Source organism: Chrysemys picta, chromosome 10 (assembly GCF_011386835.1).
Source record: "Chrysemys picta bellii isolate R12L10 chromosome 10, ASM1138683v2, whole genome shotgun sequence".
In the NCBI taxonomy this organism is placed as follows: Eukaryota; Metazoa; Chordata; order Testudines; family Emydidae; genus Chrysemys; species Chrysemys picta.
In genome coordinates, this window is record NC_088800.1 from 6,706,461 (window position 1) to 6,719,311 (window position 12,851).

The 12,851-nt window shown below is 46.6% G+C and overlaps 1 protein-coding gene across 3 annotated transcripts in view; it reads left to right on the forward strand.

Annotated features, from left to right (window-relative positions):
• Positions 1-12,851, forward strand: part of IGDCC3 (immunoglobulin superfamily DCC subclass member 3) — a 188,664-nt gene that overhangs the window by 142,036 nt on the left and 33,777 nt on the right. The window lies entirely within an intron of this gene.

The following is a 12,851-nucleotide window of genomic DNA, read 5'->3' on the forward strand; positions in this document are numbered from 1 at the left end:
TTGGGTGGAGGGACGGCAAAAAGGTCAGTGCTGACATGAAACGTACAGCCGGGTCTGATATTGCCCTGGTGTAAGTCAGGAGTAACGCTGCTGAATTCAATACATTACACTGGTGTAAATTGGAGCAGAATTCTTATGTGTCGGGAACTTCACCAACCCCTAAATAATCATTTTTGGAAGTGTGCTGTCCATGCAGACATTTATTTAGATACAGGATCGATAGGGCAGCAGAGCAGATGAATTTCACCCAGGCATTACCTTTTGAATAGAAGATAGTTGAGGCTAATTTGTTACGAAAGCATAATCCCTTCATTTTTGACTGGGGCCGTTGAAGTCTCCTGAAGTAACAGTGACTGACAAGCCTTTGCAGTGATGCTACTTTTGGGGAGAGATGCTGACAAATTCTATCCCATGCATTGGCGTCTCTGTGTCTTAAACGCAGGGGCGGCTCCAGGCACCAGCGCAGTAAGCGTGTGCCTGGGGCGGCAAGCTGCGGGGGGCGGCATGTCGGTCACTGTGAGGGCGGCAGTCAGGCGGGCTTCGGCGGCATGCCTACGGGAGGTCCGCCGGCGGCCACTCCCGTGGTTTCGGCGGCAATTCAGCGGCAAGTACGCTGAAGCCGCGGGACCGGCAGACCACCCGCAGAAACGCCGCCGAATCCGCCTGACCGCGGACCGCCCACAGGCATGCCGCCGAAGCCCGCCTGACTGCCATGCTTGGGGCAGCAAAAAACATAGAACCGCCCCTGCTTAAACGTCCCCTGTTCTACTGGACGATAGTTAAATGAGCGATCCCAAGGCACTTCCATTCCTGCTCCTTGATTGCTTTTGGAGAGCGAAAGCGCTATCTCAGAGTGAGGATAGAGCAGAAGAGATTGGGCAGTTTCACATGTGCTCCTGGAACAAGGGGACACTTGTAACGAAAGACTCTCTGACCTGCCTTACAAAAGGAAGCTGAACTGAGAGCCATTATTAGTAACAATCAGGGCTCCAATGGTGGGGGAGCAGGAAGAAACACACACTTCTTCTTTATTAAAATAGAGCAACTAATTATATAGCTAAAGGAGACCAGAAAGATGGTCTTGTAGTTAAACACTGACGTAGACCCAGGACTGGGTTCCGTTCCCGTCTCTGCCGCTGACTCCTTGTGGGAAGTCACTCAGTCTCCCTGAGCTTTAGTTTCCTATCTGTAAAAAAGGCATAATGGTATTTTTCAGCTTCCACTCGTTGTCTGGCAAGTTCTTCAGAGTAGGGACTGTCTCAGTTTAAGTGTCTGCACAGCTCATAGCATAATAGGGCCCTCTTTAAAAGTGGGGTGTTCTTTTTAAAATCACACTATAAAAATGTTCTGAAAAAAGACTTTATGGAACTTGCATCAGGGGGTTCCCATGTTTGCTGCATCTCCGTGATTCCTACCCCGGGTTTGCTCAGTTCACAAAGAAAAAGATGTTTTTACTAACCAGCCCTGCAAACTCAGTCAAGATCTGAGAGCCAAGTTGGGTTCTCGGCTTGCGTGTCATTACCATAATCACGAGGCTGTAGGCCAACTGCTGCCCTCGGTGACCTCTGTGCAACTCCCTTGTTCTCAGATTCTGGCTTCAACTACACTCGTGCGGTTTTGTTGCCTTCAGGGAGGCGGCATGGGTGTAACTGAGGAAATCATTGAAAGGCGGTAAAGTTGCAAAGGTGGGCCTGCAGTTTGAACGTAGACTGTGATACAACAAAACATGGAAGCGTGTGCTTTAGCCTCCAACGCGTGGTCTTAAAGTCAAGCATGTGCTTAAGTGCTTCCTTTGGATCAGGACCTTTGTTTGAAATCACACCGATGAGCCTGAAAAATGCTCCCCCCATCTCTCTGTTGGTTCTGCAGAGCCGATGGGAGAAACAGGCTATCACTGAAGTAAGCAAAGATTACTCTGCATACCCATTGGAAGCAGCAGCAGCTCTGAAGAACTCTGAGCAACTCAAAAGCTTGTCTCTTTCACCAGCAGAAGTTGGTGCAATAAAAGATATTTTCACACCGTCAGTTCCCAGAATAGAACCACATTTTAATCTGTACCTTTTGATCCCTGGTATGCTCAAATGCTCCTGCAGGCACCCCCGTTTGAGATAATATTGGCTCGGTAGCAGAGTTTCACTAAATGTAGGCCTTTTATCTCACCGGGGAACAGCGTTTTCCGCAAGTACTAAATAACTGCATTTCCATGCTAAAATACGGTCATGTTTGTGTTGCAGAAATAATATGGTGGGATGCACTTAGTGTGAAAATTACAAGTTGACAGCACAGTTTCTATGGAAATAACACGGAAGAACGTACTATGAAATAACAGTCGCTGTGCCATACGCCTAAATTATCAGCAGAGCTTTCTGGTCCCTGGTGTGATATAACTGTTACCTGTATTATCTGTATGCAGGAATCCAATTAACACAACATTGGTTGAGAAACGCCGCTTCCTTCAGTTTTGTCCATCAGCGAAATGTTCTGGTGGCATTAGCGTCTCCTTCCTGGGAGAACGATGCTTTTGTTTTTTAAAGCTTTACCAGAGGCGGCAGGTCTAATAGGCCAGGGGAGATGACTGAGGAACCCGGGAAGCTGAGTAGCAGATACCGCCTCCTCAGCTGCCCCAGAACCTGCATGGCGCATATAAAAGCTCAGGTTCTTCAGGAACAGCGTATGTTTTTCCCACTCGGCGTCTCGGGAGGGGAGGCGTGGCACGGCACGGTTCCTATTAGGCAGCTTGGGCCAGCTCAGGGTGGCTGGGACTGGTCTGGGGCGGCTTGGGCTGGACCAAGACTCCTCCGGCTGCGTGTGTGTGTGGGGGGGTCGGGGCTCCAACTGCGGGGAGGGGGGAGGCAGGAGGAGGGCTCCAGGGGCAGGGGGCCTTTGGGCTCTGCGGGGGGGGAGGGCCTCATACAGAAAGGGCAGGGCCAGGGGGCTAGCCTCCCTGACGCGAGGGTCCACCCGCCGCCCATGAGCTTTTACCGAGGCTTTTTAGCATTAGGTTTCTGATGGTTTTGAAGCTTTGTGAAATGATCGCAGGATGTGAGTTGGAATAAGGGTAGTGAGATATTATCCACCCTAAGTGGAGTTTTCATCCCAGTCAGGCGTCTTTATAAAACTCCAGGCCCCACCATACCTTTGTGCACACATGCACATCCCCTGAGTTGTATTGCAGTGCTGGCTGAGTTCAGGGCCCCATCATGCCTGGTGCTATAGAGATACATAACAAGAGACAGTCCCTGCCCCTGGAAAGCTTCCAATCTACAGAGACAAGGAGTGGGAGAAAGGAAAGTGTGAGAACTGCTGATCTAGACCAAAGCTAGCTTGTGGATGCCTACAGGTGCTGTGGTCACACCTCTGATTGCAGTGTAGACATACCTTAAGGGTTTTGCCTAAGAGAATCTGTGACAGAGCCTGGCACTGAACCCAGTTCTTCTTCGTGTCCTAGTCCAGTGCTTTACCCACAAGCCCATCCGTCCTCTCAGTCTGAGGAAGGTGGTAAGTACCCAAAGCTTGGAGGTACTCAAACCTTTGGAGATAGTTTGGGAGTTAGTTTGGCCTACTTGGGCTTGCAACCCTGGGAGATGGAAGGGATGGGACACACCTGAGGGAGTTTCCAAAGCCACTCATCTGAGAAGTGCAATTGCAAGTGGGTTTACAGAACGGCTGATTGTTGTGGGAGAGGATGAACTGGAGAAAAGAAGTCAATGGTTTGTTTTCCTGCAAGGACCTTTTTCAATGTGTCCTTTCGTTTCATTCTTGGGTGCATAACTAAGTACTGTAACTTGCTTAGTTCCAGGCAAAGTCCATTTGCGATTAGGCCTTTGGATTTATCAGTCACTTGCACTCAGAAAATATTTGTCCATGTAATGATGGATCTAGAATCTAATGGTAATGAAGCTACTAAACTGCACTCTAAGCTTTTTAATTAGATTACCCGGTTTCCTGGAAAATTCATTTGGATTAAAACTCTGCTTAATATGGCTATAAAGGTCTGAATGCCCCCAAAGGGGTTTTTTGAAAAAGAATAAATCATCCAAAGTCATATTGTGCACTAATTGATTTTCAAAGGCACCATATGAACAACCCCGCTCCTGAAAACGACACAGCTAGAAGTGACGGATAAATATGTCAAGTGCCAGAAGCAGTTTGGAAGAGGGGCTCCGTCCGAGGAATGACATCGGCTCAGAGCGTGCATTCTCCCCTCACCTCCATTGGAGATGTTGTTCTTGTAGACGGCTGCATAACGAAATTAAAGCACAGCAACCTGGAAAACTTCCCAGTCAAACCCTTTGGTCCTTCATCGGGCTCTTGTGTTGAACAAACAGTGGGTGAAGCACTGGAATGGGTTACCTAGGGAGGTGGTGGAATCTCCTTCCTTAGAGGTTTTTAAGGTCAGGCTTGACGAAGCCCTGGCTGGGATGATTTAGTTGGGGATTGGTCCTGATTTGAGCAGGGGGTTGGACTAGATGACCTCCTGAGGTCCCTTCCAACCCTGATATTCTATGAGTCCGTAGGCACCCATTGACAGATAGAAGTGGGACTTACACACACTGCTTGGGTGACTGTACCACAGTCATTCTAATAGCATAAAACAGGGTAAACAGAGACTCTTTGAGAGGGTAGCTATTGCATTGTTCTTTCCACACAGTTGGGTTTCGTTCACTTTATGCAATAATTGATCTGTGCCCCCCTGACAATACGTAGCCTAGAAAATAAAGACTGCATGGCCCAGTCCCCAGCATGCGACAGGAAGAACTGGAATGGGGCTGTGTGTGCGGAGATATTGTAGCGCTCAAATCCAGCCCCTGGTCTCTGCTCTGCCAGCATCCCCACCCTGGACATTTCCTGACAGCCTTCTCAGGGGTGTAGTCCTTCCATGAGTGGTTCTGATCCAAGCCAACCCTGGTAAGGTAGAATGCCTTGTGTGAAGTCCCTGGCTCCAGCGTCAACCCTGCCTATTAAACCATTCCTCCTGCTTCCTTGTTGCTACCAGCTGCCATGTGTATTTTGCACGTGTTCAATAGATTGCCCCCACTCCAGGCCCCTGAGGTACCCTTTAAAGGAGCCATGTTCAGATCTGTCAGGAACGCAGCTGAACACAGCAGAGAAGGTTTAGACTGCATGTGAAAATGAGGCGTGTAATCCCAAAAGAGCAGAGCTGTTTGTGTCCAAGGTCACAAAGCACTTATAGCTTCCTTAAGACAGTGTCTCAGGGCAAAAAGAAGATGCAGGCATAGACTAGCCTAGGATTCTGTACCCATCCTGGAAGGGTAGTAAGAGAGACCACCCAGCTCCTGGAGTCATAAGATTACATGAAAATCTTGCTTCTTGTTTTTAAGAAGTGTGTTTCTAGCCCTAGGGGTTGTGGAGAAAAGCTGGAAAATGTGGACCACAAAGACTTAAAAACCAAAAAGCAAATAAAATAACCCCAAATTTGTTGTTTTCAAAATCCCATGATGGGGGGAATTCATGGTTCTCGATGCTGGGGGGTGACCATGCAGGATTTTCCTTGTCTTGTGGGTGAAGTGCAGGACAAGGAGTTAAGAGATCAAAGTTCTCAGCCCAGCCATTCCACATGGTTACTGGGAGCGCCCAGATAGTGCACTAGAAAGTACAGATAACGTGACAAGTCCTTGGGCAAGTCATTTGAATTCTGTGCCTCGGTTTCCCCTTCTCTAGAATAGGGATGATAATATTTCACCATGGTGTTATGATTCATTAATGTATGTGAAATGCTCTGACATCCTCAGGCAGAAGGAGCTGCTGTAGAAAGCTACAAAGTAGTATTGTCTGCGGTAGACATTTGTTTAAGGAAATCTCTTCCCCCCCCCCCCCCGCATTTCCCTTCGCCTTTTTGGATTCTTGCACCTCTCACTTAGAGTCATTTAGAGACCTAATCTTGCAAAACTTCTGTTCACTCCAGTGGGACAGAGGCAGTCCCCAGATCAGTGCCAGAAAGGGAGGCTGAGGTACTTAAGTGATTCTTCCTGTATTCCAATCAGATAGAAGCCATATATAGGAAGTTCTGTTCTGAAGACTTTGCGGAGGGCATCATGCAGTTGAGAAGAGGCCCGTTAGCTTCTGGAAGTCTAGATCATCCTGTGTCATGCCCCGTATGGGCTGCTTCTGCACAAGGAAAGCAAACCGCACGCCAGAGAAACTTCTGCTCCTCTTTTGTCTATTAACCACAGTAGGCAGCAGTCAGAAGGCTAGCGCAGAGGTTAATGCACTTCAGTTAAGAGGCTTTGACTCACTTTTCTGAGATCATGCTTTAAAAATATTGCCTGATGCACTGGGAATTACGGAACTTTCCTGATAATTGTATCTGATTATTCAAATTATAGGCTGGAGAAAGAGTGTTCAGAACCCTGTCTCCTCTTGAGGGTATTTCTCTGTCCATTTGATCCTTCAGGGGGAAAAGGGAATCAGTTTTGGGCATATTGTATTCTCTGTTCTCCCCCGGCCCCCCACACACACAACCAAAGAAGATAAAACTAGCCTGGAGCTCTTCCTGACATGTGCCAGTTCCAGCCCAGATTGGTCTCCAAAGGAAGGAGTAAATAGGAGTTCAGGGCCACGTTGTTTTGTGGTCTGAATGTAAAACAGGGAAAGACCATTTCAAAGGCGTTGGGGTTGTTTTTCCTGGTACGGAAGGACACACCTTTGACTTTGGGGCCATTTCCTCTCATGGCTTCCTACGCCAAAGTCCTATTGAAATCAATCAGAATTTTGAGTAAGAATTGATGGCAGAAGGTAAAGCTTGGTCATACAGAATTGTCCAGATGGAATAACTGGACTAAACTGCTGCCTTACAGAGAGTCCCAGGATGAGGCCTGGGTCCTTTTGGAGGGATGTGTGCATGTGTCCTTAGGTACCAAGTGGTGGCTAAAATAATTGGAAGAGAAGGAAGAACTATTAGGAGACATGTGACTTTAAAATATAAAAAGACCGTCAACAATTTTCCCCACAAGAGAATTTGACTCTCTTCTTGAAAATTGTTCGAGCCTCATTTTCAACCCGCGGTATCAGAGTTCGGTATGTTGGAGAAACACTGAATTTAGAACTGGGTTTTGGATGGATGAAAAATTCTATCCCATGGGGTAGACTGCTCTTTACGACTAAAACCTCAGCAGATTGTGACTCATTATATCCCTCGGACCTGTGCCTTACTGAGCCAGTTATTTTAGTGATCTTCAGGCCTGGTATGGGGCTATGGACACAGTGATTCACTTGCCAAGCAATGTGTAGTCTTTTTGCATAGTCAAACGACCTTTACAAGCAAAGTCCAAGAAATACCCTTTCCATTCCCCCATCTGTAAAATGTGAATTCCAATTATTTTATGCTCTGAAGAGTTCTTAGTACATTAACATTAAAGATCGTCCAATGCGATGCCCTCTCCAAAGGAGGTGGTTTTGTTTTGAAAATGCCAGCAGTGTGGGAACAAAATATCTGATCAATGTTTCGCAAAAATCAAAGGCAATTCTGGATCCCGGATAATTGTTAATGAAAAATGCATGAAGGCCCAGGCCTAGGGAATTGTGGGATTTTCCATGAAAAGCTGTGAATAAAAATCACTTTTCCTAAGAAGTAAGATTCTTGCTATATGATCCCTTTCTCAGACCATGGAGCCCACGTTTGTTGGAATGATTGTACATTTGACCAGCTCATTGGAATTTGTTTCATCTGACAAACATAGGGCTGAATGCTGCTCTCGGATCCTCACAGTAGATTGCAGGTCTGATTTGCTCACCCTGCATATGCAGATTCCAGTGGGGGATACGGAACAGGTAGAGTGGAGTCTGCATACAAAGTGCCAGATCCTCACCTGCAGTTTCATTGACTTCAGTGGAGATACGCCCTTTGCACTAGCTGAGGACCTGTCCCACTCTGCCCTGATCTGAGAGTACACATTCGCCTACAGAATGATTTCAATGGCTCGTGGTCAACGGTACCTTATTTTGCAGTTTACAACAACAAGAGTCCGACTGCTTCTTAAATAGTTACAAACACACAGGCTGGAATGGTTTCCCCAAAGATGGAAGGGGGAGTATAATGTGTTGCTGGCAAATTCCGAGACTTTTGCAGTCAATGCAATCGGCAAGACAACATATCGTTACCCTGGCGAACGGGTGATTCTTTTGGACGGTAGAGGTGAGCTCGCACACTTTTCAAAATCATGCCTTTGAGGTTGGTAGATTGAAATATACCAGGAGAGGATGAGGCACGAAATAATAACAAAATTGCCACTATGAAAGGTTTATTGCTTTTCATCATTTGACCCAATAAGTGTTCAGTAGGTTCCAGGGGGTCATTTTCAGGCTAGAAATAAATCAGGTTCAGAGGTTTATTTAGCTAGGCGGCAATTGCCATAACAGCAAGTAACAAAGGCCAACATCTACAGAGAAGGCAGGCTCTAAATATTGATTTTTTCAGGAAGATTTTATTTACAAAATGGTAATTAAGGGGTTTCAATTATTCCACTGAAAAGGGCATCAGTACACCCCAGGGCTCAAGTGGCTTTTGCTATCTCAGTGACCTTAGCTTATGAACTGTCCCCCTTTAAACTCTGTTACCTTTATATGTTGAGCTCCTGTTGTCAGTATCCCTTGAATGACTTACTACCAGAGTGGTGTGGGTTAAACCCTCATCGGAGAAAATAATACACTAGAAATAAATGTAGAGAAAGTTTTGTTCCTTCTCTTTGTGCTGAATTCCAGTGCAATACACCGGCTATCATTCTAATAGATGTCAGTCCCCATCCACCTGCTCTTGTCTACGCTGCATTGTCAGCTTTTGGATATCAAATGCAAGCAATCTACTTCTTGCTATGGCTGAGTAGAATAACTGCCCCTTGCAGGGGAGTGAAATAGTTCAGTGGCTTGTTATGAAAACAAATAGGGGTTCATGGTCCCAGCAAATTCCCGCTGACGTGACTGAACTGCGTGCACAAATGTGGGGAACAATCAGGCCCGTGTGTTTCAAGTCGAGAGTGCAGTTGGAGAACTTCACTGATTACGGGTCGAGGGAGCTGCATGCTAAAGTGTATTTCAGTTCCCAGAAGCATGAAAAATAAGGAAGAACAAGAAGGTGGAGGGAGGGTAGATGTTAAGCAGCTGCTCCTCACTTAAAGCTAATGTATGGGTTTGATTTTGTTTTGAAGGAATATGTAAAACCTGCTCTGCAACCTAATTGCCTCTGCAGCATGGGACGCAGAATCCCTCGAACAGAGCACAAAGCCAACAGTGAGGCATCATCGTAACTCAGGCTTCTCTGCACTGAGCAGGGATCATGCATTGGGATCAGTGGTCATATCCCACAAGATGGATTTGCAGCAATTACAGGGCAGCTGACATTGATGGACCTCGGTCTTTCCCATCTCATGTGTCTCGATGATTATTTTGCTGCTGCTGTGATTTTTCTCAGTGGTCCGTTCCATCTAGCTGGCATATTAATAACTTGCTGATTCCGTGTTATAACTCACTCTTGTGTTGGTTATGTATGGAAAACAAAACATTTGTAGAGGGGTCCCTTGTACAGCTCTGCGTGTTCTCCCGTTCCTCCTTTTATATCTTAACCCCGCCCCCAACACACACCCAGCCAGCACATACATACACACACCCAAACAGACATAAGGACTGCCATACTGGGTCAGACCATGGTCCATCTTGCCCAGTGTCCCGTCTCCAAGAGTTACCTGTACCAGAGGTTCGGGAGAATGTACGGAACCCACCTTCTGGAAGTCACAGGTTTAGGGTTGCCCCGCCATGAAGTTTCGTCCCTGACTATCTTGGCTAATAGCCATTGATGGACTTATCCTCCATGAACTTTTTCAGTTCTTTTTTGAATCCAGTTATACTTTTGGTCATCACAACATCCCAGGCTAGCTGTGCAGTGTGTGAAAAAGTGCTTCCTCTTGTTTGTATAAAACCCGCTGCCATCAAACTATGTAATCAAGAAAAACCTGTCATTGGCCGTTATCTACTGTTTAGAGCAGGGAATCAGGAAGCCACTGCGGTATCAGGTTCTCTGCTGGCATAAGAAGACACAACACCACAGAAGTGAATGGAATTGTATCTTCTGACATCAACAGAGAACCTGGCTCCTGAGTTCTGTTCCCAGCTCTGACACTGACTTCGGACAAATCATTTAAACTCTCTGTGACACCCATTCCCTATCTGTAAAATGAAGATAATCGTGCTACTCGCCTCTGAAAATTGCTTTAAGATTAGTGCCAGGTATTGTTAGAGATGGATCTTAATTGCAACACGGGCTCTAAGTGAAACTCCTTCAGACATTGGGAAAGCTCCGATCCCTACCCAAACTTTGCAGCTCAGACCCTTCTCTGTAAGAAGGACCAACTGAAACCATGATCCAAGAGCCCTTGAACTCAGGGAAGTTTGGATTTGGGTTGGGATTTAGATCTGAACCAGCAGCTTGGACACCTGTAATTATTATTTTTATTTATATCTATATCCACAACAGTAAAATCCTAAAGAACCCAAAGGGCAGTTTGTGTACCATGAGTGTGTACGCATTGCATACCTGTGTGTACTTTGTGTGCACGTGCAGCTGTGTGTATGCTTGTGAGAGAAAATACATTCAAAGTGAAGGTTAGACTGCTGGTGTGCTGAACCCGCTGCCGGTCCTGCCGACCTAGATCGTCTCTTGTAGTTCCATGTATCCATCTATTGTTTCTCGTCTTAGACTGCAGGCCCTTTGGGGCAGGGACTGTCTCTTTGTGTTGTGTGTTTGTACATCACCTAACACAACAGGGTCCTGGTCCATGATAATACAAATAATAAATCATAATAATAATGAAATGGGCCTGGATTGAAACTAGATCACTTTTTAAGGCCTTGACTGTGGCTTCTGGAGTATGTGGGCTGCAGCTTACTATCTCCTCTGTGGCCAACCAGTTCTGCTGCCTGGGGCTAGGATATGGTGGAGCTGAAGCCCTGTCCCCTCGGCGTGTTGTGCACCCCCTAAGGAGTAGGCAGGAGCAGTCCCTGTTTCCCCCTGAAATAGACAGGAATCCTGCCTAACTCTTATGTGGGAGACCTGGGAACAGGGGAGTTCCATGCTCCCTCATCCCAGTGCCCAACCATATGACGATCAGGCAGAATCTGGACCTAAATCTTTAAGACATTCAGATCCCCTGTTGATGAGCACAGGACAGCTAGATATGGAGCCTCTCTATCAGTATCTACCTACCTGCCCATTTTTAATGCATTGTGCTATCTGGGTACCACTTCTGTCCTCCATCTTACTCCAGTACTTTTGGAGAAATTGTGGTAGGTCTGAGCCAGGCTCCAATTGCAGGATTTAAAACCGATCCTGGCCAGCCAGAAAGAGGGTTACATCGTGTTCTATTAAGTGTGAATCCATAGAGCTTAAAGCCAGAAGAGACCATTCTGATCATCTAGTTTGACTTCCTGCAGAACACAGGCCAAAGCATTTCACCTAGTGGTTCCTGAATCAAGTCCATCATGTCTGGTTGAGCTAGAGCGCATTGTTTAGAAAGACATCCATGCTGATGTAACGATTTCAAGTGATGGAGAATCCATCTCGTCCCTTGGGCAGTTCTTCCATTAATTACCCTCACTCTTAAAAACAGGCACCTTATTTCCACTCTGAATTTGTCTAGCTTCCAAATGTGGGACACTTTTGGAACGACGTCATCACACACCCCTCCAGGCAAAAGCTTTTTTCTAACCAGGCTGGCAAGTGGCCGGGAGACAGTTATTCATCTGTACAGTCGTCTCCGAGACAGACCATCACAAATACAGTCATGCTGGCCGTAGCATGTGGTAGGAAACTTTTTGAATGGGCAATTGTCGTGCACCTGAATGCTGACTGGTATATTCCTGCCATCAACAAAACTGAAAAGGCTCCCACAACTAGTCACACTCTAATCTCTGCGTTAGTTACATCGCATTTTCTCCTGATCAGGAACGAGCCTCTTTTTTTGTGTGCACATGCCGATACCTTTCCAAGTAGGCCCCTCTTTTTCTTTGTGCCGCTGAATCAGTGAAGAGGTTTCCTTCACTTTGGAAAGCTGAGCTCTGGTCACTGGCCTAGACCTCTGACCCAAGTGAGATCAGTCATCTTGATTGCCTGTGAACCGAGAGACAGCTTGTGAATATGCTGCTTTTGAACGGCTGAGGCCTCCTGTTCCTCTCCACCCCCCACTTCAGATCGGCGTGGTGTGAATTGACAACAACCCCGCTCCCCACTTTTATCAATGCCTGTCAGTGCATTGTGCAAAAATTTGATTGAGCTCTCAGCTTAGTGGCCAGCAGAAAGCGTTCTGGCATCTCATATCGTCTGATGCGTTAATGTTGCCATCAGTCTGGCAGGAGCGGAAAAGTTTTCAAAGAGCAGATGTCCCAACGTGACAGATTTTCTGTTCACAGGGAGAAATAAAGGGCACTTGCATATTTCAGGCATTTCGAGCCAGAGCCACTCTGCTGCTGTGCGAAGGGGAGGGGGAGGTCACACAGCAGCTCGACATTTTGCTTTTGTTTGAGCTTCTTAATAAAAAAAAAAACCCAACAACTTTGGGAAACCGGGCCAGATTCGGCCCCAAATGACGCCTGCTGCAGCCTCACTGATTTTGGTGGGGGTTCACAATGGGCAAAAGCAGGCAGAATTGGTCCCATAAATATTTAAGAGGCAAACTGGAGCTTACCAATGGCCTCTTCAAGGAGCAGAGCCTCATATCTGACTTGCTGCTAAGTAACCCCCCTTAGAACGTAGGCATGATAGAGATTACCATGGTGTAGGCAGGGTGCTGGAACAATTTATATTGTGGGGGTGCTGAGAGCCATTGAACCAAATTGTAAACCCT